Here is a 24,081-nt window from a genome sequence, read left to right on the forward strand (position 1 = left end):
CTCCAGAGCTTGCACCTTCATGCCTGGAGATTGAGCGGGCAACCTGAGTTCCTTCTCTTTCCCGCCTGACGTGGTGGATGTTATTTTATCGGCCAGGCGAAACTCCCCCAAGTCTATTTACTCCTACAGATGGTCAAGATTCATTAAATGGTGTGGAGAGAGATCCATTGACCCTTTAAAGACCCACTCATCGAATGTTCTTCAGTTTGCTCTTTCTTTGGCTCAGCAGGGTTGTGCTGTGGCCACGGTTAAGGGCTACTTGACGGCTTCTCGGCTTTTCTGTGTCTACCTGATCAGCCCTCTTTATTTAAGTCTCCTATTGTTTTGGGATTTATCAAAGGACTCACCAATAGGTTTCCACCTACTCCCTTTGTTATGCCGCAATGGGATCTTAATCTTGTTTTGACTTTTTTGATGGGTTCCCCGTTTGAACCCCTTCATAGCTGCCCTTTGAGACTTTTGTCTTTTAAAACAGTCTTTTTGGTAGCAATTACCTCAGCAAGGAGCTTCAAGCTCTTAGTTCGAAACGTCAGTTTTTGACCATGCATGCTGAAAGCATGGTCCTCAGGACCAGGGCTGCTTTTCTGCTTAAGGTAGTTACTCCCTTCCATCTGGGGCAGTCCATAACACTCCCTGTGTTTATCCTCCCCCTCACCCTTCCAAGGAGGAGGAGAGACTTCACTGCCTGGACCCTAAAAGAGCGAAGAGTTTTTATTTGGACAGGAAAAAAGGTTTTACGTTTGGACGATCAGCTCTCGTGGGCAACGTTGGACACTCAAAAGGCAAAGCTGTGCACAAGTGTACTCTGTCCAGGTGGATCATCTTGTGTATCAAGATCTGCTACGCCCTTGCTGGTAAGGAACTGAGGGTATAAGAGCCCATTCTACAAGGGCTAAGTCTTCCACGACTGCTTTAGCTAGGGGTGTTCCTGCGTTGGATATTTGTAAGGCAGCGACTTGGGCCTCCCTCCATACTTTCGCAAAGAATTACTGCTTAGATTCTGAGGTGAGGAGGGAGGAACATTTCGAGCGCTCTGTCTTGCAGGACTTTTTGGTATAACAAAGGTGGACACCCTCCTCCGGGAGTGGGACTGCTGTGGGAATCTATTCATAAGGTGAGGAATCCACAGGCAGATATATCCATCAGAAGAACAAGTTACCTTCGGTAACGCTTTTTCTGGTGGAAACAGTATCTGTCTGTGGATTCCTCACTGACCCACCCTCCTCCCCATTGTCCACCTTTGTATACCTTAAAGGATACCTTATTTGGCTTGTTGTTTTATATTGTTTCGTCTTACAATCTGGTACATTTATAGGAAATGATGTTCTTTTGGTTTCCTTTTTGATGTTTTACTGTGTATATTGGTTCAAATGTTGTGTTCTGTGTATACTATGGGTTTGTTGTCGGTCCACCTGTTTCGCCTCGGAGGCATGGAAAAAATGGGTGGAACTGACGTCACCACGCCGACGAGGCTCTTATAGCTCCTTGTGACATCATGCGGAGTTGCGAGCGGAGCAGACGTCCTCGTCGACGTGGAGAGCTAGGAAAAAATTCAGCGGAATGCTGGTGCAGGGGGTATTCATAAGGTGAGGAATCCACAGGCAGATACGGTCTCTACCAGAAAAAGCGTTACCGAAGGTAAGTAACTTGTTCATCACCGCATGATGTCAGTGACGGACCCGCACTGTGTCTGTCTCTACTGCCTGGGGCGCGACCACAACTCCAAATCGTGTCGTGTTTGCTGGGCCGTGGTGCCGAAGTCTTTGCGGGAGCAGTCCCGAAAGTTGCTGGAAGTCCGGCAGTCGGCTCCATGCCGCTCAAGGTCCCGGTCCCGTGGGAGTTCGAGGGACCGGTCGCGGAGCCGTCGTTCATCTGGATCCAAGTCTTCACATTCGGGTCAGGTAAGTCGAAGCATTCCAAAAAGAAGTCGAAGAAGCGTTGTCGCTCTTCTACTTCCCAACGCGGCTGAGGGTGCGGGTGGTGCCACACCCGCAGCTCCGGCGGAGCCTGTGTCGTCGCCGCTGGCCTACCCCCCTTTTCCGGGTCTGTCGGCGACGCCTGCTCAGGTGCAAGAGTTTCTTGCTGCCATGGCCCAACTCTTTGGTCCGTGTGGGTTCCTGCCCTTCCGTCGCCGGTTGTTTCTGCCCTGACGCTGCCGTCTGTTTCGGCCCCGGCGCTGAAGGACCACCCTGGATCCAGGCTCGGATCCTGGGTGACACCGATTGACTTCATAACACATCCACTGATGTTGACCACACCTGCACCACCTCTGACGTCGTCTGGTGCTACCGCCGACAAGGACCTCTGTTTCAACCCCCAACCAGACGTGGCGCCTGATCGGCGTCACTCAATGCAGATTCCGGCGCCGATGGGGCCTTTCTACCCCTACGTTCGTCCTCCTTATTTTTAGCCTGTTTCACAGACTTTGGAGGACTGGGAGGGGTCTGAATACCCTCTCACACAACAGTGTGATTATGACCTGGACTGGGCAGAGGATTTGGGGGATGCTATCGGTCTTGCACCTTACCTGACCTTGGCATGCTGTCTCCTCCTTCCGTGGCTACGGAGGAGGGAGCAAGTTACGCAGTGGTGTTGCGTAGGGTGACCGTGGCCCTCCACTTCGAACTCCCTACGGTGGCCGTCAGGACTAACCTCCTGACAAGTTCTTCAGCCGGCGGCAACCACTTTGGATCCCCATGATGCACTTTCGGACGTTCTTTTGGGCACTTGGTCCAGGCCCAACACAGGGGCCCCTGTAGACAGGAACGTGGCCAGACGCCATCGCCGGGCGACCCCCTCTTCCTCTCCCAAAACCCCACACCTGAGACCTTGGTTGTCCAAGCCTCTGCTTCCCAGAGAACGTTTCCTTCCACACTTCCTGATAGGGAATCCAAGAGGCTGGAGCAGCTTGGCAAGAAGCTGTTTTCATCTGCCAGCTTAGGGCTGCGGTCGGTGAACAGGGCATGCCTCTTGGGCCATTATTCCCGCTCTGTGTGGTATTCGGTTGCCAGGTGCTGCCCCACTGTTCGGAGGAGGCCCATACACTACTCTCCCAAGCTATAGCAGCTGGGAGAGACGCAGCTAAGTTCACCATTCGTTGTGGGCTTGACACCGCTGACTCGCTGAGCAGGGCGATTTCCCTGACAGGCCGAGGACAACTGGCTTCTAGGGGGATGTCCAGAACCCTCTGATGGACATGCCTTTTGATGGCATCTGCCTTTTTGGGCATAAGGCAGATAGGGCGTTGGAGCACTTCAAGGACTCATTGGCCACGGCCAAGTCCTTGGGCCTGTCGGCCACTCGGCCCCCTTTGCCTTCTGCTTTTCGCTCCTTGTGGGGCCGCGGAAGGGGTGTCCAAACAAATTCCTTTCAGAGCCACCGGCCCGCGCAACAACCTCAGTGTGGCCGAGGACGTGGGAACTGCCGAGGCGGTTCTGGGGGCCAGCGGGCAGGTCAATCCACCTCCACCTCCGCAGCATCCACTTCCACGCCTTCCTAGTCTATCCTTTCAGGCCCATCAGACGCCACTGGGCAGCAGGATTGGCCATTATCTCCCCCCACTGGCGCAACATCCCCTCGGACAAGTGGGTGCTGCAAATAGTCTGAAGCAGCTACTCCCTCCCCTTCAAGACTACCCCTCCAGCCATGCCAAAGTTCGAATATTTGTATAGCGCACTACTCACCCAGAGGGTCTCAAGGCGCTTGGGGGAGGGGGGTACTTTACTTATCGAATATCCAAGTTTTTAGTTGCTTTCTGAAGGAGTGGTGGTTCTGTGTAAGGCGGAGGTGGATGGGGAGAGAATTCCAGGTCTTGGCCGCTAAGTAGGAGAAGGATCTTCCCCCCATGGTGGATCTATGGATGCGCGGAATTGCGGCGAGGGCTTGATTGGACGATCGTAGTTGGCGGGTGGGGGGTGTAGAAAGACAGTCGCGCGTTGAGGCATTCGGGTCCTTGGTCGTAGAGGGCTTTGTGTGCGTGGGTGAGGAGACGGAACGTTATTCTCTTGTTGACGGGGAGCCAGTGGAGGTCTTTCAGGTGACCGGAAATGTGAGCTTGACGGGGGATGTCCAGTATGAGTCTGGCTGAGGCGTTTTGGATGCGTTGGAGTTTTTTCTGTAGTTTGGCTGTGGTTCCGGCGTAAAGGGTGTTTCCGAAATCCAGTCGGCTTGTGACCAGTGCGTGAGTGACCGTCTTTCTTGTTTCGGTGGGGATCCAGCGGAAGATTTTTTTTGAGCATGCGTAGGATGTTGAAGCATGATGATGAGACGGCGTTTACTTGTCTGGTCATCGAGAGGGAGGAGTCCAGGATGAAGCCCAGGTTACGTGTGTGGTCCGTAGGTATGGGTGCGGTTCCCAGGGCCGGTGGCCACCATGAGTCGTCCCAGGCAGAGGGGGATGATCCTAAGATGAGGACTTCCGTTTTGTCCGAGTTCAGTTTCAAACGGCTGTTCTTCATCCACTCGGCTACTTTTTTCATTCCTTCGTGTAAGTCGGTTTTGGCGGTGTTTGGGTCTTTGATGAGGGAGAGGATCAGCTGGGTGTCGTCTGCGTAGGAGATGATGTTGAGGTTGTGTTGGCGTGCGATGGATGCGAGGGGACTCATGTATATGTTGAAGAGGGTGGGACTGAGTGATGATCCTTGTGGTACGCCGCAGATAACTTCGGTGGCCTCTGATCTGAAAGGGGGGAGGCAGACTCTCTGGGTTCTTCCGGCGAGGAACGAGATGATCCAGTCCAATGCTTTTCCTTGTATTCCGACGTTGCTAAGTCGTTGTATGAGGGTGCTATGACATACTGTGTCGAAGACTGCGGAGAGGTCAAGTAAGATGAGGGCAGCTGTTTCTCCGTTGTCCAGTAGCGTTCGAATGTCGTCTGTTGCTGCGATGAGGGCGGTTTTGGTGCCGTTTGGCTCGGAAGCCGGACTGTGAGGGGTCGAGGGATTTGTTGGATTCGAGGAAGGCGGCGAGCTGACTGTTGAGGGCTTTCTCAATGACTTTGGCAGGGAATGGGAGGAGCGAGATGGGACGGTAGTTCTTAAGTTCCGTGGGGTCTGCTGGGGGTTTCTTTAGAAGGGCGCTGAGTATGGCATGTTTCCAGCTTTCCGGGAAGGTAGCGGAGTTGAAGGAGCAGTTGATGACGTCACGGAGATGGGGTGCGATGATGGAGTCTGCTTTGTTGAAAATGTGGAGGGGGCATGGGTCGGTTGGCGATCCCGAGTGGATGGAGTTAATCAGGCGGATGGTGTCTTCAGTGGTGATTGGGTTCCAGTCACAGAGGATGTTAGAGGGCGGTTTTGGTTCAGAAGTGGGTGGAGTCGACTGGTCTTCGGACTGGTTTCCAAAGCTGTTATGTATGTCGGCGATTTTGTTGTGGAAGAATGAGGCTAGGGAGTCGCAGAGGTCTTGGGAGGGGGTGATGTCGTTGGTGCCGGCGGTGAGGTTGGTAAATTCTTTGACGATGTTGAATAGTTCCTTGCTGTTTTGGGCGTTGTTGTCAAGACGAACGTTGAATGCTGATTTCTTGGTGGATCGGATCAGTTGGTGGTGTTCGCGGGTGGCGTTCTTGAAGGTGGTCAGGTTGTCAGTGGTTGGGTTTTTTCTCCAGGCTTTCTCGAGGGTACGACAGAACTTCTTGGATTTCTTAAGGTCATCGTTGAACCAGGGGGCTTTTTTGCTACCTTGCTTGATTTGATGGTTTTTCAAGGGTGCTAGTTCATCGGCGCTGTGGGTGATCCATTGTGTGAGGTTGGTGGCTGCTTGGTTTGGGTCCGATGATATGGCGGGAGGGTTTTGGTGAAGTGATGTGAAGAGCTGGTCGGTGGTAATTTTGTTCCAGTTTCTTTGGGGAATAGGTTGGGGGGGGGTTGTGGGTCGTGGTCTTTTTGTAGTTGAAGTGAACGCAGCTGTGGTCTGTCCAGTGGAGAGCTGTGGTGTGATTAAAGGAGATGTGCTTGCTGGAGGTGAAGATTGGGTCGAACGCGTGTCCTGCATAGTGGGTGGGGGTATTGACAAGTTGTTCGAGTCCGAGGTTGGCCAGGTTGTCCAGAAGGGTGGTAGTGTTGCTGTCGTTTTTCTTTTCCAGGTGGAAGTTGAGGTCTCCCAGTAGAATGTAGTCCTCGGAGGGGAGGGCAGGTGGGCTGATGAAATCGGTGATGTCTTCGCTGAATTGTGTGCGGGGTCCTGGTGGTCTGTAGATGAGGGTGCCTCTGAGTGTGGTCTTGGGGTTGGTGTGGATCTGGAAGTGAAGGTGTTCGGCGGTAGCGAGGTCATCGTTAGAGCTGGTCGTGATGCGGATGGTGTTCTTATGGATGATGGCGATGCCTCCTCCTGTTTGGTTGGTGCGGTACTTTCGGATGATCTTGTAGCCGTCCGGGATGGCTATGGCGATGTTGGGAGCTGATGAGGCGTTCATCCAGGTTTCTGTTAGAAAGGCGACATTCGGCGATGTAGTGTCGAGTAGGTTCCAGAGTTCAATGGCGTGTCTGTGGACCGAGCGGGTGTTGAGCAGGATGCACTTTAGGTGGTTAGTGTCGGAGCTCTGTTTGGAGTTTGTGGATTTGGTGTGGGTCCTGATGCAGTCGAACTTGCAGGAGTGGCAGGTGAAGGGTACATGGGTGTGTCCTGGGGCAGCTTGGTAGCATTGTGGCGTGCGACCGGGGTTAAGTGCTGAGAGGGTTGCGGCGTCGTACGTTATACGGATGGAGTGGATTTTGCGGGGACCACCGCATGTCAGGGGACCATCTTGCTCTTCTTCAGCAGTAAGTAGCAGCTCTTGGCCAAGGGGGCCATCGAGCACGTTCCTGGGCCAGAAGTAGGTTGTGGTTGTTATTCCCACTACTTTCTGGTCCCTAAGAAGGACAGGGGTCTGCATCTTATCTTGGACCTCAGGAACGTCAGCCGCTTCCTCCAGAAGGAGAAGTTCAAGATGTTGGCGCTAGCTCAGGTCTTGTCTCCCTCAATCCTGGAGACTGGCTGGGAGCGTTGGACTTGCAGAACCCATATTTCCACATCCCCGTCCTGCCGGCCCACCGGCGTTACCTGCGGTTCACGGTAGGCCACCTATCCCCCACCCCCACTCACCCCCCCCCCCCCCCCCCGTCGCTAGTTGTGTGTAGTCTGGGACCTCACAGGTTTCATTATCATTTTTACCCATTCCCAGGAAAAGGTAGCATCCTCAACGTAGTAGGTATTTCATTGCTTAGGCTTGGCAGGGAAGAGCAACTTTTACTTGATATTAAGTGCTCTCAGGCATTAACTATTAGAAATGACTATACTGATTGATAACGCATACATTCTAATAAACCAAAGTTTTTTTTAAACTATTAGAAACAAGATGTGTTCATGCTGCTCAGACTGTGGATAGTCTGAGAAGATCTAAGTTGGCAGGGTATGCTCAGACGTAAGTCCCTTGCTCACTTGGCCACTGGATTCAAGATAGCCTGGCTGATGAGGATTATGAATCCAAAACCGGTCCCAGGATGCTTGTTTCCGGTCCAGGGAAGACATGGCCTGGCAGTTCGGGCTGGACTGTTCCTATGAGGCACAGGGTCAGACTGATTTGCATATGGCCATGTCTGAACTGGGGTGGCTGAGTAAGCTAAAGAATGGTGATGGATTAAACCCAGATCAATTGACTGGGGGTGAGTGTTTGATTTGCTCAAACGCTCAGTCCATCATCCCCTTTTGTATCACGAGGTTTAAATTGTATCACTGTCCCAGATTACATTGATGTCGTTTATTGTACAATTCCAAAGTTTGATCTTGTCAGAGAAAGAAGCTGGTACCACTGAATACATTGATCAAAAAACTGGACGTAGAGGTTTACTAGACCGGGAGCGAAAAACAGAGTCCTATTCAAGTGCCTTCTACTAGTAGGAAGAGCTCTTCTTCGAACCCAGGAGAAATTATAAGTTAATACCTGCTCAACGCAATTCATTACAAAGGTGTACTGTACACCCCTTCTGTCGCTGAAGGATATGTGTGCAAAGCCTCCACGTCCAGGCTTACTAGTATTTGTGTCACTGGATCAAATTCAAGTCTTTAATGAGACTCATGAAGTCTTTGGTTTTCTGACTTTATCCACATCTTCAAAAACATAAAAAGAAGCCAACAAATTGGCCCAGTGGTTTCAGCAAGAACACCAGGCGGGAAGCAAGTAAGGGAAACCTAGCTTTAAAATATTCTGCGAGTGCTGGGGAGGCAGGGGTGTTTGTTTAACTGTTTTATTGATCCTCAAAGGATACCCTCATCAGTGACTTGTATACCATTGATCCGTGCTCTGTATGAACAGTGCCTGTTCGGGGCACACCCTGTTAGATGTAAAATTTCAATAAAATCTATTGTCAAAAAAAAAATCTTCTGCGAGGTAGAAAAGTATGGCATCTGAGGATTCTTGGCCGCCAAAATACACATTAACTTGCATTGTATTAAGCCACATTGCAGTGACAGACTCCAAACCAGACGGTATGGCTGCTTTACCTTCAGGTGTGCGGTTAGATCGAAGTTTCAAACTGCTTTTTCCATCTTTCATCCCTTAGAAGTCTTGCACATCCCAAACGAGAAGCCACACTATTGCCTCCTTTTTTGTCCTTCAGTTTTATAGCTGTTTCCTTTCTCGATTTTAGTCTGGCAAGAGCATGCAAGTCAGCCTTTGTCAGTTGTCCGCATTTTCCTTTCTGAACAGTCTTCAGTTTCTTCATCACCATCTTCTCAAACATAACTTTGGAACCGGGTTCGAGTCTCTGCAATGACGCTCAACAACCTGTGATTCTGGGAAAATCACTTTTTCTTACCGTACAAGAAAAGGATGCGTCCTTGTGTAACTCGTGTAAAGTGCTCTTATACCCGATACCTTCCGGTCAAGTTCGCGCTAAATAAAACATCTGAAAGAAACAGGTTAGTATTCGATTCCTTACCTTAGAATATCCCCAGGCGTCAGACTGGATCCGGAAACTTTTGCGTAGCAATACCCCTGCTCATCGGTAGGCGTCGTCCGCGTCTGTCGTCTGCGTCGTTGGCGCCGGAATGACGTCGCCGGAGTACTTAGACGCCGCCCTCGCGCGCTGACGTCAGTTCTTCTTTTTTCCGCGCCAGCTAGCGCACATTCGGAGAAGCTCTACCCCTTAGTCAATTTTTGACGAAACTTTTTTGATCTTTTGATCTGTTTTTTCTCGAGTCGTTCGACTCCTACGGTGCCGGTAGGGATGCCTGGGTTCAAACCCTGGGTCGATTGCAGCCGACTGATGTTGGTTACTGACCCCCATCGCCGGTGTCTTCATTGTCTGGGCCCTGACCACGACGACTGTTCCTGCTCCGATTGTCGGGCTCTGACGTCCAAGGCTAGACTGGAGCGGTCCCGCAAGTGGCTTTAGCTCTGGCAGTCGGCCCTGCGCCGTTCAAGGTCCCGGTCCAGGAGGAGGTCGAGGGACGGTCACGGGGTCGGAGTCGTCGTAGCTCCGAGAGTCAGCATCGGTCTTCGGGCTCAAGATCCTCCGGTAAGAGGCATGAGAGGTCTGTAAGGCGTCATCGATCTTCCGACCTGTGATGAGGGGGATTGAGAGGGGTCTGTGGACCCTCTGACACAGGAATGCCAGTCTCAACAGGACTGGACATGTGAACTTGGGGATGCTAGTGGGCTGGTGCGCCAGACACTGGTTTTGTCTCCCCTCCAACCGTAGCTACGGAGGAGGGGGCTGCCTACAGTGTAGTGTTGATGCGGGCGGCCTAGGCATTGGGCCTGGAGCTCCCCGTCTCGGCCGTGAGGACTAACCTCCTCACTGAGGTCCTTAAACCGCAGGCAAGCTCGACTGAGCCTCTGCTGCCATTTAATGAAGCCTTGTGTGACGTTCTTTTTGGCACTTGGTCCAAGCCCGCTACAGGTCCACCTGTAGATAGGAACGTGGCCAGACGCTACCGCCCGGCTCCGGGTGACCCTTGCTTCCAGTCCACCCACCCCACCCCGAGAGCCTGGTTATCCAGGCCTCTACTTCCCAGACCGCATTCCCCACGGCTCCGCCTGATCGGGAATCCAAGAGGTACGAGCAATTCGGTAAGAAGGTGTTCTCGTCCCCGAGTTTGGGACTGTGGTCAGTCAACACCGCATGCCTCTTGGGCCGCTACACCCACACTCTGTGGGACATGGTTGCGGACGTGCTGCCACAATGTCCGGAGGGGGTCCGGACTAAACTCGCCCAAGCCCTTGCGGAGGGTCGAGATGCGGCTCGCTATTCCATCCGGTGTGGACTGGATACTACGGACTCCCTAGGCAGAGCGATGGCTACGACGGTGGCGGTTCGACGCCATGCCTGGTTGAGAACCGTCAACTTTTCTGCTGATGTCCAGGCCACCCTTCTGGACATGCCGTTTGATGGCCGTCGCCTCTTTGGCGACAAGGCAGACCATGCGTTTGAACGTTTTAAGGACTCCAGGGCTACGGCCAAGTCCTTGGGCCTCTCGGCCCCATGCTAGCAAACGGGTGCCTTTCGCTCCTTTTGTGGCCAAGGAAGGGACGCTCCCACACGTGCTGCCAGCCACGCACCGCAGACTAATACACAGTGCGGTGGCGGCCGTGGAAACCGCTGTGGCGGCGGTCGGGGACAACGGCGAGGTCAGTCCATACCTTCCCCTGCAGCATCCGCCTCAAAACCCTCCTAGTCCGTGTTTCCAGGCCCATATGATGCCAGTGGGGGGTAGGGTTCGCCATCACCACTTCCACTGGCGAACTGTCACGTCGGACATGCGGGTGCTGCAAATCGTCAGAAGGGGCTACTCCCTCCCCTTCGAGGCGACCCCTCCAGCCATGCCACCGCAATTCCATCGTGTGTCGGGGGGATCACTTGCAACTTCTGCAAGAGGAAGTTACGGCCCTCATGGCCAAGGGGGCCATCAAGCGCGTTCCTGGGCGGGAAGTAGGGGTGGTTGTTACTCCCACTACTTTCAGGTACCCAAGAAGGGCAAAAGGGGACCTGCGCCCTATCTTGGACCTACGGAACGTCAACGGCTTCCTCCGGAAGGAGAAGTTCAAAATGCTGACATTGGCTCAGGTCTTAGCTGCCATGGACCCAGGAGAATGGATGGTAGCGTTGGACTTGCAGGACGCTTCTTTCCACATCCCCGTCCTACCGGCGCTACCTGCGGTTCACGGTAGGCCACGAGCACTTTCAGTTTACCGTGCTCCCCTTCGGCCTTACCAGCGCCCCACGGGTGTTCACGAAAGTGATGGCGGTGGTCGCAGCTCATCTGCGCAGTTTTCAGTCTTCCCCTACCTCGACGACTGGTTGATGAAGGCGGGCTCGCCCCAGACAGTCGTCAGCCACCTCCAGACAACGGCGGACCTCCTGCAACAGCTGGGATTTTCCATCAATGTGCCGAAGTCACACCTGTGCCCCTTTCAGAAGCTCCTCTTCATCGCAGCGGTCCTCGACTCGGCGCAGTTTCGGGTTTATCCTCCCGAACAGCGAGTCCGGGATATTTAGGCTCCGATCCCAATCTTTCAGCCTTTATTCCGGGTCTCGGTCAGGTTGACGCTGCGGCTTCTGGGGCGGATGGTCTCCTGCATCCTTCTGGTGCATCACGCCCGGTGGCGGATGCGGGCTCTGCAGTGGGAACTGAGTTTCAGTGGGCCCAGCATCAGGGCAACCTGTCCGACCATGTCCTGATCGCGGAGGGCACTGCGAGACAGCTGCAGTGGTGGTTCACGGATCGCGATTGGGTCAGCGGCAGGTCCCTCTCCCTTCCCCAACGGGAGCACGTAGTTGTGATGGACGCATCCCTCCAGGGCTGGGGAGGCCACATGGGAGAGGTGGAGACCAGAGGCCTCTGGTATCTGGCGGAGTCCCGGCTCCCTATCAACCTTTTGGAGCTGCGGGTGATTCGTCTAGCACTGAAGGCATTCCTCCCCTCTGTCCGGGGGAGTGTAGTGCAGGTGTTCACAGACAACACTACCGTCATGTGGTACTGCAACAAACAGGGCGGGGTGGGGTAGTGGACCCTCTGCCAGGATGCTCTGCGCCTCTGGCAGTGGCTGGAACATCAGGGGGTGACCTTGGTGGTTCAACACCTGGCAGTTTCTCTGAACGCACGGGCAGACGAGCTCAGCCGAAGGTGCATGATGGATCACGAATGGCGTCTGAACTCGGACGTAGCGCAAGGCCTCTTTCTGCAGTGGGGAGAGCCTTGGTTAGATCTATTCGCCACCGAAGAGAACGCGCAATGTCATCAGTTCTGCGCGTTGGAATTTCCAAGGCAGCACTCGTTCGGGGACGCTTTTTGTCGCAAGTGGAGTTGCGGTCTGTTGTACTACTTTCCGCCTATACCACTTCTGCCCAGAGTGCTGAAGAAAATCAAGTGCGACCTGGCCCAAGTCAACCTTGTGGCTCCGCACTGGGCGCGAAGGTACTGGTATCCCAAGCTACTCAGTATGTCAGTCGATCCCCCGATTTGTCTGCCTCTTCAGGAGGACCTTCTGTCGCAGCAGCAGGGGACGGTCCTCCACCCGAACCTGTCCAGTCTCCACCTCCATGCTTGGAGATTGAGCGGCGACAGTTGAGGCCATTTGACTTGCCTCCTGAAATCTGTACTGTGATTCTGGCAGCCAGGCGTCCCTCCACAAAGTCGGTATACGCCTGCAGGTGGAACAGATTTGTGGCATGGTGCACAGCAAAGGCTGTGGATCCTCTCAATGCCCCTCTTTCTGAGGTTCTCCTCTTCCTTCTTTCTCTTGCCCAGCAGGGCTCTGCTCTGGGTACTATCAAGGGCTACCTTTATGCCCTTTCAGCCTTCCTAAGGCTACCTGATCAGCCATCTTTGTTCAAGTCCCCTATTGTAAATAGATTCTTGAAGGGCATCACTCATATGTTCCGCCCTGTTCCTTTCGTGATACCTCATTGGGACTTGAACCTTGTACTAACTTATCTGATGTGCGCTCCCTTCGAGCCACTTCACAACTGTCCTATCCGTCTACTTCCCCTTAAGACTGCTTTCCTGGTTGCCATCACCTCTGCCAGGAGAGTGAGTGAGCTCCAGGCTCTTTCTTCCAAATCTCCTTTCCTCTCTGTCCATCCGGACAAGGTTGTGTTGCGGACAAGACCCTCTTTCCTGCCCAAGGTAGTCACAGCCTTCCATATTGGGCAGTCCATGACCTTGCCCACCTTCTTTCCGCCTCCGCATCCCTCTAAAGAGGAAGAGCGGCTCCACGGTCTGAACCCAAAACGTGCGCTTTCCTTCTATCTGGATCGCACACGCCAGTTCCGGGTGGATGACCAACTCTTTGTTGGTTACGTGGGAGCTAAGAAGGGACGGGCGATGCAGGAATGGACCATCTCTCAGTGGGTCGTTTTGTGCATCAAGGCATGCTACTCCTTGGCTAAAAAGGAACCTCCTGTTGGGCTGAGGGCCCATTCCACTCGGGCCACGGCGGCTACTACTGCCCTGGGTCGTGGGAGTCCCCTTGCAGGATATTTGTCAGGCAGCTTCGTGGGCCTCGCTGCACACGTTCGCTAGACACTACTGCCTGGACAGCCAAATCTGGAGGGATGGCTTCTTTGGCCATTCCGTCCTCCAGGACTTTCTGGTGTGATTATTGGTTCGCAGACCCACCACCGGGGTTGGTATTGCTGGGGTATCTATTCTAAGGTAAGGAATCTAATACTAACAACCTGTTTCTTTCAGATGAACAAGTTACTTACCTTCGGTAACGATATATCTGTAAGAAACAGTAGTTAGTATTAGATTCCTTACCGACTCACCCATCCTCCCCGTTCTGCGAACCGATATCTAGGGTTAAGGTCATCCCCTTTCAGGGCCCTAGTTTCATGGCACCAGTGTTGCTTCTATCATGGCTCTGCGTATCTGGCGTGGAAAAGCTGTGTATAAGAACTGACGTCAGAGCACGAGGGCGGCATCTAAGTACTCCGGCGATGTCATTCCGGCGCTAATGACGCGGATGCAGAACCGCGGATGGCGCCTACCGACGCGCAGGGGTATTGCTACGCAAAAGTTTCCGGATCCAATCTGACGCCTGGGGATATTCTAAGGTAAGGAATCTAATACTAACTACTGTTTCTTATAGATATATCTTTACCGAAGGTAAGTAACTTGTTCTACGGGAGGGAGGGAGGGAGGGAGGGAGAGAGAGAGAACGAGAGAGAGAGAGAGAACGAGAGAGAGAGAGAGAACGAGAGAGAGAGAGAGAGAACGAGAGAGAGAGAGAGAACGAGAGAGAGAGAGAGAGAACGAACGAACTAGTTCTAGTGAGATCATGTGCCAAGGAAAAACAAAAGATAGGTTTTTAGGTGAAAATAGTACTGAAGAACTGGGTCAGGTTCAGAATTTGGTTGGTTGTCAAAATAAACACTTAATGCTAACTTCCGCATCACAGGTTCTTCGTTGGTACTCATAAATATTAGAAATGGCCCCACCTTGGATCCTGGAACACATATTTTACATACATGCATATGTAGCAATTGGGTTATAAACAGTTAATTTAACAGTTCACAAAGTTCTACCAACAACCAAAACTGTGGCCTATCACCAGCCCACTTTACCAAATGTCAGATCTTTTCCCACTCAGTTTCATAAATAGTATAAGAAACGGAGACAAAGAACGAATAATGAGCAGAAAATGGATTTAAAGCATAAACTCCATTTGCTGCACCCAAAATAATCAGAAAAAGATGGTAGAAATGAAGTGACATGCAGCCAGTAAGGCAGCAGCCCTGCAGAAATCAGTGAAAAGAAGGGGGCCTGTCAGAATCCAGCAGCGTCCCCCATCGCACCGTGCCTTCTCCTGGCAGCTGACGAGGAACAGCAGCTCTTTCGGGGGAGGGGACATGACATGATTCGAGTGATATTAATATCTGAGAGTGAAGGGGCTGTTGAAACTTACGGGGCCGTGCACTCGCCAAAGCCCAGGCTGGTGGTGTAAGTAAACGTGTGAGCAGAATGTATTGTATTGTATGGTAATTGCATTTATATAGCGTAGAAGTGCCTCTGTACTTCTAAGCACGTCCACAGCCATGTTATCGTCCAACAGACCAAACGTGTGCCATTCCAAAGCAGGGAAACGAAACGACCACATTTAGTTGCTGTACACGAAAAACGAAATAGTGCGGGCGAGAGGTGGCCTTTGTGTAGGGTGAGCAGACGTCCTGGATTTGCCCGGACAGTTCCGGTAGATTTGGGCCATTTTGGCTCATTTCCCGGTTTTGAGAGGGGATTGACTGAAAACAGTGAGAGGCACTTTTTTGGGTGTTCTAAAGCTTTGCTAGTTAGCAGCTGTTAGAAGTATGTAATTTAATTAATGGGTATGATTTTGGCTGTAGAAATTACATTTTATTTACTTTCCTAATGCATCTTCTGTGATCCTATGTTAATGACAGCTGTCATTCTGCGCCATTCCCTGGATTAAAAATGGTAGTCCTATTTTTCCAAGATGTCCCGGTTTTTGGTTCTCAAGATCTGGTCACCATACCTTTGTGGTAGATATTTATAACACACTCGCAGTTGTGGGCTGCAGTGGCCCTTGGTGTGTGCGCCAAGTCACAGAGGCGCTGCCCGGCCATATAGGGAAGGTGGCCTGTCAGCTTGTTGGCAGTTCCTTACACCACGAGTGCACAGTGTGATATTTTTGTCTGCGGTTGTCAGCCAGCCTTCCTCCTGCCGCCGCCTCCTGTCACTTGCCCGGAAAGGGAACGCACAGCAGACAGACAGTGCGACAGAATAGTGGGCCCTGTGCTCTCCATCAACCAGAGCCGAGCCTGTGTCCACCCACAGAGGTGCGCCACCCTAGAGACAAATCGAAAGGGCTCATGGTAGGCCCACACCTGAAAGGCCGGAAGAACTGGCGCAGTAACACTGTAGCATCAGGAGCGTAGCTTCCATTAGTGCAGCAGTTGCAGTGGCACCAGGGACCATATTATTGCTGTACCCTACAGTTCAAACTGCGGCCAGGGCCAGAGGGCCCATCTTGTTCCTTGCACAAGGACCCATCACACGCAGGATACGTCTGCGACTCGGAAATGAGGGTTCTTAGCTTCCCCACGCTCCAACCCGCCTCTGGACAAGCCTTATTTTTCTGCAGAATGACAGAGGCAGATCGTTATGGCAGTGAGCTGACAGCACGGAGGCAGCAGTCGAGGAGAACACGTCATACTTTCATGTGTGGTAGCTTACCCCATTCTTTTTAAACACTACTGGCCTTGGGAGGCTGTTTTGCGCCATAATCACACCGACTGTCTTATTAAATTACGCTCAATGTTATTTTTAGAATTGTGACCGAAAGGTTTAGTGAAAAGGACGCTTTGCTATTGTTGGCGGTGAGTGTATGGGAGTGATCAGCAAGCGGTGAGGTAGCAGCCAAGGTTATCAGAGCTGTTTTCCCCCCAAATGCTTACAAAGCTGACAAAAGTCACGGTGATCTGGACCAATGTCCTATAATCGGCAGTCCGTCATCCCGAAGGCAAGTGGCCTTCTGAAATGCTTTTTATTATTTTTTAGATGGTGAGCTAGTTGTGACACAAAGCTGGCAAAGTTATCTGAAGTGCTTCTTTCCCAGAATGCTTACCGGGCTGCCCGGGACAGAATGTTTAGCGGGCTGCAGAATGTTTAGCGGGGTGCCAGGGACAGAATGTTTAGCGGGCTGCAGAATGCTTACCGGGCTGCCAGCGACAGAATGTTTAGCGGGCTGCAGAATGTTTAGCGGGCTTCCAGCGACAGAATGTTTAGCGGCTGCGCCTTCGCTTCAGTCTCAACAGCCTGTTAAACAGCAGACCACCTTTCTGATTCTCCACGGGGTGAGACAGCGTAGCCTGGCAGCTTTGTCGTAGAGCATCTCCCTGCCAAGTACCGCCCCAACTCCCTGTGTCCATGGTGAGGTCTGCAGGGCTCACTCCAGGGAGTGGCTGGTGGCCAATCAGATACCTGGCCACTACGAGGTCATATCAAGAGTGGACTCTCAGGGGCTTTTATAAACCAGCTCCCATCTGTGACGTTCATTTCTTCTGGAGGTCACAGCGATACCCTATGCAGGTCATCTGTTTACCAAGAATGCTAACAACCTTAAATCTGCCAGAGAGCTGCCAGGGGTTCTTGAGGAGAGGCCAAGCAAGGTGTAGATGTTGGGCTGGATAGCAGGTGCTCTGATGTGTGTGAATGAATGGAAAATGAAAACTGAGAGACCACATTGGAGAAATCAAAATCATAGAAAACCAATTTTAAGGAAATAGAATTGCAAGAAGCACAAAAAAATGAAAATTAAAGGAAACATTTTAAAGTAAAGATAATTTTAAGGAAAATACAAAATTGCATTAAACTTGGGTGGATTCTAAGACTACTTTAAGGGTTCTGGGATGGGTAATGTTTAAGGTGATGAAAAAGGACTTTAGGGGTCAGGAATAATTGGTGTTTGGGCAAAGGAAGGGATTTTAGGGTTCAGAGATGGGTGGGATGCAGGGGTGGCAAGGTTTTTTTTTAGTGTTCACGGATGATTGGCGTTTAGGTGTGTGAGGTGTTTTTAGGTTTCCGGGATGGGTGGAGTGTAATGGTGTTGGTGGGTTGTAGGGTTCATGGATGGGCGGAGTTTAGTGCTGATGAGGGTTTCTAAGGTTCAATTATGGGTAGCGACTGGGGTGGTGAAAAACGTTTAGGGTTCAGGATGTGGTGGAGTTTAGGGTGGTGCGAGTTTTTCGGGGATCAGGGATGAGTAGTTTAGGTTGATGAGTTCTTAACCTCTTCCATACTCGTGACGGAACCGTTCCGTCACGGGTGGGCTGTGCTGGTGACGGAACGGTTCCATCACGGCCCGGCCGCCGCGCCTGCGCGGCGTGAATTCGGCACCTGCGCTAACGTTCTAAAAAGCGGGCGGGCCGTGGCGGAACCGTTCCGTCACAAGCACAGCTCACCCGCGAGCCGTGACAGAGCGGTTCCGTCACAAGCACGGAACCGCCGCGCGGCCGCCCCACCCCCTTAGCGCTGCGGCAGAATAGCTGCCGCAGCGAAGGGGTTAAGGGTCATGGATCCCTGGTGTTTAAGGATGGTGAGGTTTTCTTAGGGTTCAGGGAACGGTGGAGTTAGGATGTGCGGAGGTGTTTTAAGGGGTATGGGATGGTTGAAGTTTAGGCTTTGTGAGAAGTTGGCCTGGCATATGCTGTCCACTAGTTCTAGTGGGAACCTTGCACTAGTCCAAACAACCCTTATTGATGATAGGTTTAAGACAACCTTTATTGAAAGCTACCCTAGTGGTAGCTATGGAGAGCAGCCTTCAGGCTAAGTCTTGAAGGATTGTAAAGTAGCTTGGTTTACCCGATTTTACCAGATTATAACCTCTTGAATGACCAAATGAAAGGAGAACCACACAAGGTATATATAAAATATATGTATTTATTACTAAACACTCTCTACTAACCTCTTTATGAGATTAGAGAACAAGATGCACAATAGAACTTAAGTAAATAGCACAATATACAATGGGTCCCAGGGGGAGACCAAACCATATATTAAGAAAGTGGTATAAGAACCACAACTTGACTAGACACAGTGCCTAGAGCACGTAGAATCGCTGGCACTCCAAGGAACCACCCAAGGTAGTGACAAAGGGGACCCACAGGGGACCTATGCAGTGTGAGAACACAGCTGCTTCTATGGGGAAAGTCGCGGTTGCAATTTTAAAGTTTAAGGATACTTAGGAGAGGACTTTGAGCAAATCATTTCAGACTTAGGGGGTTCTAGGGCCAACACCCACGGGAGCACCGGAGTACTCGAGTTACCTCATCTAGGGAAACCGGGTGCATAGGTGTCAAATGGTGTCGGGTCACGTCGTCGTTTTCAATGGCGACCTGCTGCAAAGTGCTGCTGCTGGGAAGAAGGAAAGCGTCCGGAGGGATCCAAGCCTGGATCGAAGATGAGAAGAACCTGAAAGCAGAGGGGGCAGAGTCTGGGTCACTTGCCAATGACCAGAGGCACGATAGACGAATGCCCACTGATGTCTCGTGCTTCAAGTGCAAAGAGGTGAAGCTTGACTCTGCAGCCACAAGGACCAGGAGGCGTTGACGACAACCAGGAGCTGGATTTGAACTGTCCCACAAAGGATGTTGAGTGCTGCAGCGTCGGTGCTCGGCTTGAACACAACAAGCCATGGCAACAGCAACCCACGCAGGAAGAGAAAAGATGGTTCGGTGCGGACCAGCAATGTCCTAGCGTCTCACCAAGTGGTGGAGAGTCAGGGCACGTCTGGAGCAACCAGGTAAGCCAGTTGAAAGTTAGAGTTGCCTTCACAGGGACCCACCAGTCATCGGACCAGGGATCGCGAAGGGACCCCAAGAGGAATCACACAATACCAGCCCGCGGGACACTCTGAGTATAGGTCAGTAATCTTCGGTGGAAACACTGCTCGGGACTTGAACTAAAAGTAGCCCAAAGCACAGCTTCAAGGATCGCCAAGAAGCATATGCACTAGCAAATGTACACTGTGTCCAGGGGTTCCGGTTCCACGGTCCCTACGAGGGCTACGGGTCTCAGCTTTGCTGGGAGCTCGGGTCAGCCTCTGGGAAGTCTGGGAACCCACCTCCTGTGTTGCAAATTCTTCAGAGTCCAGCGGGAGCTTCGGAGATGCAAACTGGTCAGATGCGTCTTAGGTGCCTGCCAAGCAGGGGAGTAACACATTTACTCCAAGGGAGATTCTTCAGTTATCTAGCGCCTTGTAGATCGGGCAAGTTCCAGGATTAAGTATTAGAGTTTCGTCCAGGTAAATCTAAAGTCCTGTAGTCCGGGGTTCCTACTTTATACCCAAGGAAGGGGTGGGACAAACTCTAGGGACCCACCTTCGAGAGGGTCAGGTTAGAGGGGTGGTTACACCCATATCCTTTGTCCAGTTTCGCGCCAGAGCAGGGGCTGGGAGTCCCTGCAACCCGTTTGAGCTGGACAATGCACAGGGACACCAAATGTGCCCCCAGTGCAGACTTCAAAGCACTCTTGGAGTGCACCCACCCAGCCCTAATACAATAAACCCTGTCTGGGAGGTGGTTACACCTCCCTGTGACAGGAAACCTCTTGTCCAGCCTCCCCTGCCGGAGTTTCGTCCAGCAGCAGGAGGCCAGACTCAGGTCTGTGGCTGCAGCATCGATTTTATGCTGCCAGGGTTCTGTTAAGCTGGTACCGGGTGTACCAGTGTAGTCCTGTTTCTCCCTCTAGGAGGGTGGTATCATACCGCCTGGACTGGTGGGGAGGCATGATTCCAAGGTGTTTGACACCAAACACGACATGTTTCCTTGCAGCCATTCCAAAGGTAGCATTTACTGCGAGGTTATAATGCACTTAAGAGTATATGGTCGGGCTGCATCACAGAACAACCCCGGATAATACATTCCAAAGGCTGCAGAGGGGCCCTACTCATGCATGGGCACCCTCTCACACAAAACCCAGCACAGTGCCTTCAGGATTGATAAGGCCTGCCATAGGGGTCACTGATAGGTTTACATGTGCAGTGATATAAGGTAGATATAGGGAACCTATATCTAAGTAAGGGGTGCATGCACAACCTTACACAGGCTGCTGTAGCAGACCTGTTGTGTCATTTTGAGTGGTCTCTCAGGAGTGGCATAATACATGCTGCAGCCCCTGAGAGGCCTCTGGGGTACCTATGCCGTGGGTATATAGGATACCATATACTAGGGCAGTGGTTCCCAAACTGTGCACCGTGGCTCCCTGTTGAGCCGTCAAACCTAGCCAGGGGAGCCACGCACTAAGCCCTTTAATGCATTTAATGTTGAAAGGTCTGTTGGCTTCAGTTAAATTAATTAGACTTAAACCCATGATGTAGATGATTTGTAAGTGACCTATCTAAAGCTGTAAATGTAGTGCCTAATTGATGGCATTTTGAGGGAGATTACTTCCATATTTTACTGGATCCCCACGTTCCAACACTCTCAAAGAAAGTGGAAGATACCAGATTAATTTTGTTGAACTCGTTAGTAGTTTTGTTTTTTTCCAAATGCATTTTACAGCAATGCAAGTTATCAGGAAAGTACAGTTGTCCTGTCTATTAAACACACCAAGTATTAATAATTATTGGCATTTGTACAGTACACACACATATCCAGACAGGCCTGCACTCTCCTTGAGCACAGGGAAGTAAAACACCATAATGCCGACATTTGGAAGCAAGAAGAAGGGACGTTTAAAAGTAAATCGGAGGAATTTATTTGACTTGCATTTATTTGGAGGCAATTTTAGGGAGGAGACAGCAAAACAAAAAGCTGTATGTGGTTTAAAAATCATGAGCCAGCCTGCTGACATAGGTGTGTTGGTACGTATGACATGGGTAGAAATGGAAGTGCATTCAAATATTATTCAAGCACAGAAACACTTTGGCAATGGGGCCTACATGCATAGGGATGCTATTTAGCACTGTAAGTGGGATAAAACGGTTTGAGGGGGTATTCTAAAATAAAAAAAAAGGCATGGGCAAAGAAGTGTAACTAGGAATATTTTATTAGAGGTGTCCCCTTAGTAATATGAAACACCCTGCGTATATGATCATAAAACCTTCATCAGCTTCTTCCCAATTACATTCAGTGAGAAAAATACAAGTACTTCCGAGGCCGGGCTTACATCCCTCCCACCCTCCAAACAAGTAGCAGTGAGGAGCCGTGGGCAAAGGCCAATGGTCAAGGGAGCCGCAGTTCAAAAAAGTTTGGGAACCACTGTACTAGGGACTTCTAAGGTTACCCCATAATCCAATTTGTGGCGTACTTAAAGTACATGAACAACCAATTTAGGGAGAAAGCAGATAGACTGGGGTCCAGAATGGCAGGATCCCAGCTAAACTAAGTTGAAAACCAGCAAAACACCAGGAAAAAAGTGGGGCAAACCATGCAGTCAGATTTCCACCTTCCTACAGGCTTGGTAGTTTGGACTGGACTGTTCCCATGAGGCACAGGGTCAAGACTAATTTGCATATAGCTGGGTCTGAACTGAGGTGGCTTAAAAGTTTCAGTACTTTGTCCATCATTGCTGGACTTTAGGCATAGAAAGGGTTTAGGATTCAGGAATGGGTGGAGTGAGGGGTAGTGAGGGATTTTGTGGTTCAGGGATGGTGAATTTTTGGTGTTGGGGTAGTGATGGCTTTTAGGCTTCATGGATGAGTGTAGTTTAGGTGTGGTGGGGGATTTTAGGGGCAGGGATTCTAGGATTTTAGGGGTTGTCAGGGGTCCGTAATGTATGGTGGGTTATGGGTCGGGGAATTAAAAGTATCCTAAGTAATTGTCGATATAAATATTTAATGTCCCCTGAAGTAAAGCAATCAAATAAATCTCAGAAAAAAACTGTTTCTGTAAGTGAGACTTGCCATCATTGCATTTACACTTAAATATAAGCATTCAAAAGCCAATTTCGGCCAAAGAGTCTGTGTATGAATTGGTTTCCACAAAAAATAAGTAAATGCCATTCCTCCTGATAAGTTGCATTAAAAAGTTTAGATGAAATGGTTTCTCAGAAATGGTATTCCGTGAAATAGTTTTTGTATGAAATCCCATCCAACCGTTCTGATTTGTTACTGCTGCCTGACTTTAAAGTCTCACACTGTGTGAACCCCAAAAAGAGGGTAGAAAAATCCCAGCTAATACTGCATTTTGTCATACCCAAGGGACAATTCCGTCAGGGTCTGGTTATCCTATGAAGCCAGTTCAGTCACCTATGGTTCTTTTGATGATGTGAACAAGCCCTCCACACCCAGGCAGACAGAGTCTGCCTCCAGACTGGTACCAGTAAACCCTCAGAGTAGGTTTAATATTGGGGCAGATTTTACTTCAGTAGGTGCATGTCCACAGACTGCTTTGTCTCCAGTGCAGACCTTTAGCACCTTCTTGCAGCAGGCACTGTCACAGCTGCACACAACTGGGTTGACAGATCATCTTTTTAAAAACTTTTTATTTCAAGTGAATTTTATCGAGAAAAGTTTTTATATACAGAATACAGTATACAGGAGTACAGTGTGGGTCGCTTGAGGGGGAAAAAAGCTTGATCACATTATATGCCGGTTGGGTTACATATGGCCTCTTATTAGAGCATGCATGCAACATACGTATACTTGGTGTGTGGCGTTGTGAGCGGCTTGTGTATGTACCCCCAGGTGACGAGGAGAGGGGAGGGAAGTGGGAAAAGAAAAGTGAGAGTGTGGGAGGAACACCTAGTTCGAGTGTCGATTGGGTCGGCCAGGCTATGCGCCTACGATGTATGTGAGGGTGCTGTACCCCTTGGATGGCAGCCTATTGGGGCTTGTGTGTGGATAGGTAGTTATTTAGGGAGAGACACATTTCGCCCTTTCTGCGGGTGTTTGGCTTGAGGTTATGGTGTCCGCCCCCCGTAGGAAGGTGATCCAGTTGAACTAACTCCTGAAGGATGCTTTCCCCGTGTCTTTCCAGTTTTTTAGGACCGTCTTAACCGCTGCTGTGAGTAGGAGGTCAGTCAGATCTCTGTCTTCTTTGGATTGGATTGACGGTGCCATGAAGGCAGTGGCCAACCCGTGGAAATCTATCTGTAGTGAGAGACCTAGAGCGTTGTTTATAAAGTTGTTTATTCTAATACAGAATCGTTTGACCTTAGGGCAGTGGAAGATTAGGTGTGCCAGGTCCCCTTTTTGTTTGTTATAGTTCCAACACACGTCTCTGTCACGTAGCCCTATTGTCGCTAGGCGGGAAGGGGTCCAGTATGTTTTGTGGAGTAGCCAGTATTTAGTTGGGGCTAGAGTGGTGGTGACTTTGTTGTGTGATGCTGACGCTCAGAGGTTAGACTTTTCCCTCTTGGTGAGACATCTGTGGAGGAGTGACTCCCAGTATTCTAAAACTTTTTTATGGAGTTTGGATGTCCCTGGGCTTAGGAGCTTGTAGAGATGTGACATCTGGTGTCCGACCTTGTTTAAGTTTGCTGCGTATTGTAGGATGGGGGGGGTCGCTTTGCTAAGTTCTGCTCTTGTAATTGCAACCTTTATTTTGAGGAAATTGTAGAGCTCAATGTCAGTTAGTTTGTGTGTGTGTTTTATGGTGTCAAAGGTGATGTGTGTGTCCTGGTTGCTTAGTTGGTTGGGGGTGG

The sequence above is a fragment of the Lissotriton vulgaris genome, chromosome 7, assembly GCF_964263255.1.
Source record: "Lissotriton vulgaris chromosome 7, aLisVul1.2, whole genome shotgun sequence".
NCBI lineage: Eukaryota > Metazoa > Chordata > Amphibia > Caudata > Salamandridae > Lissotriton > Lissotriton vulgaris.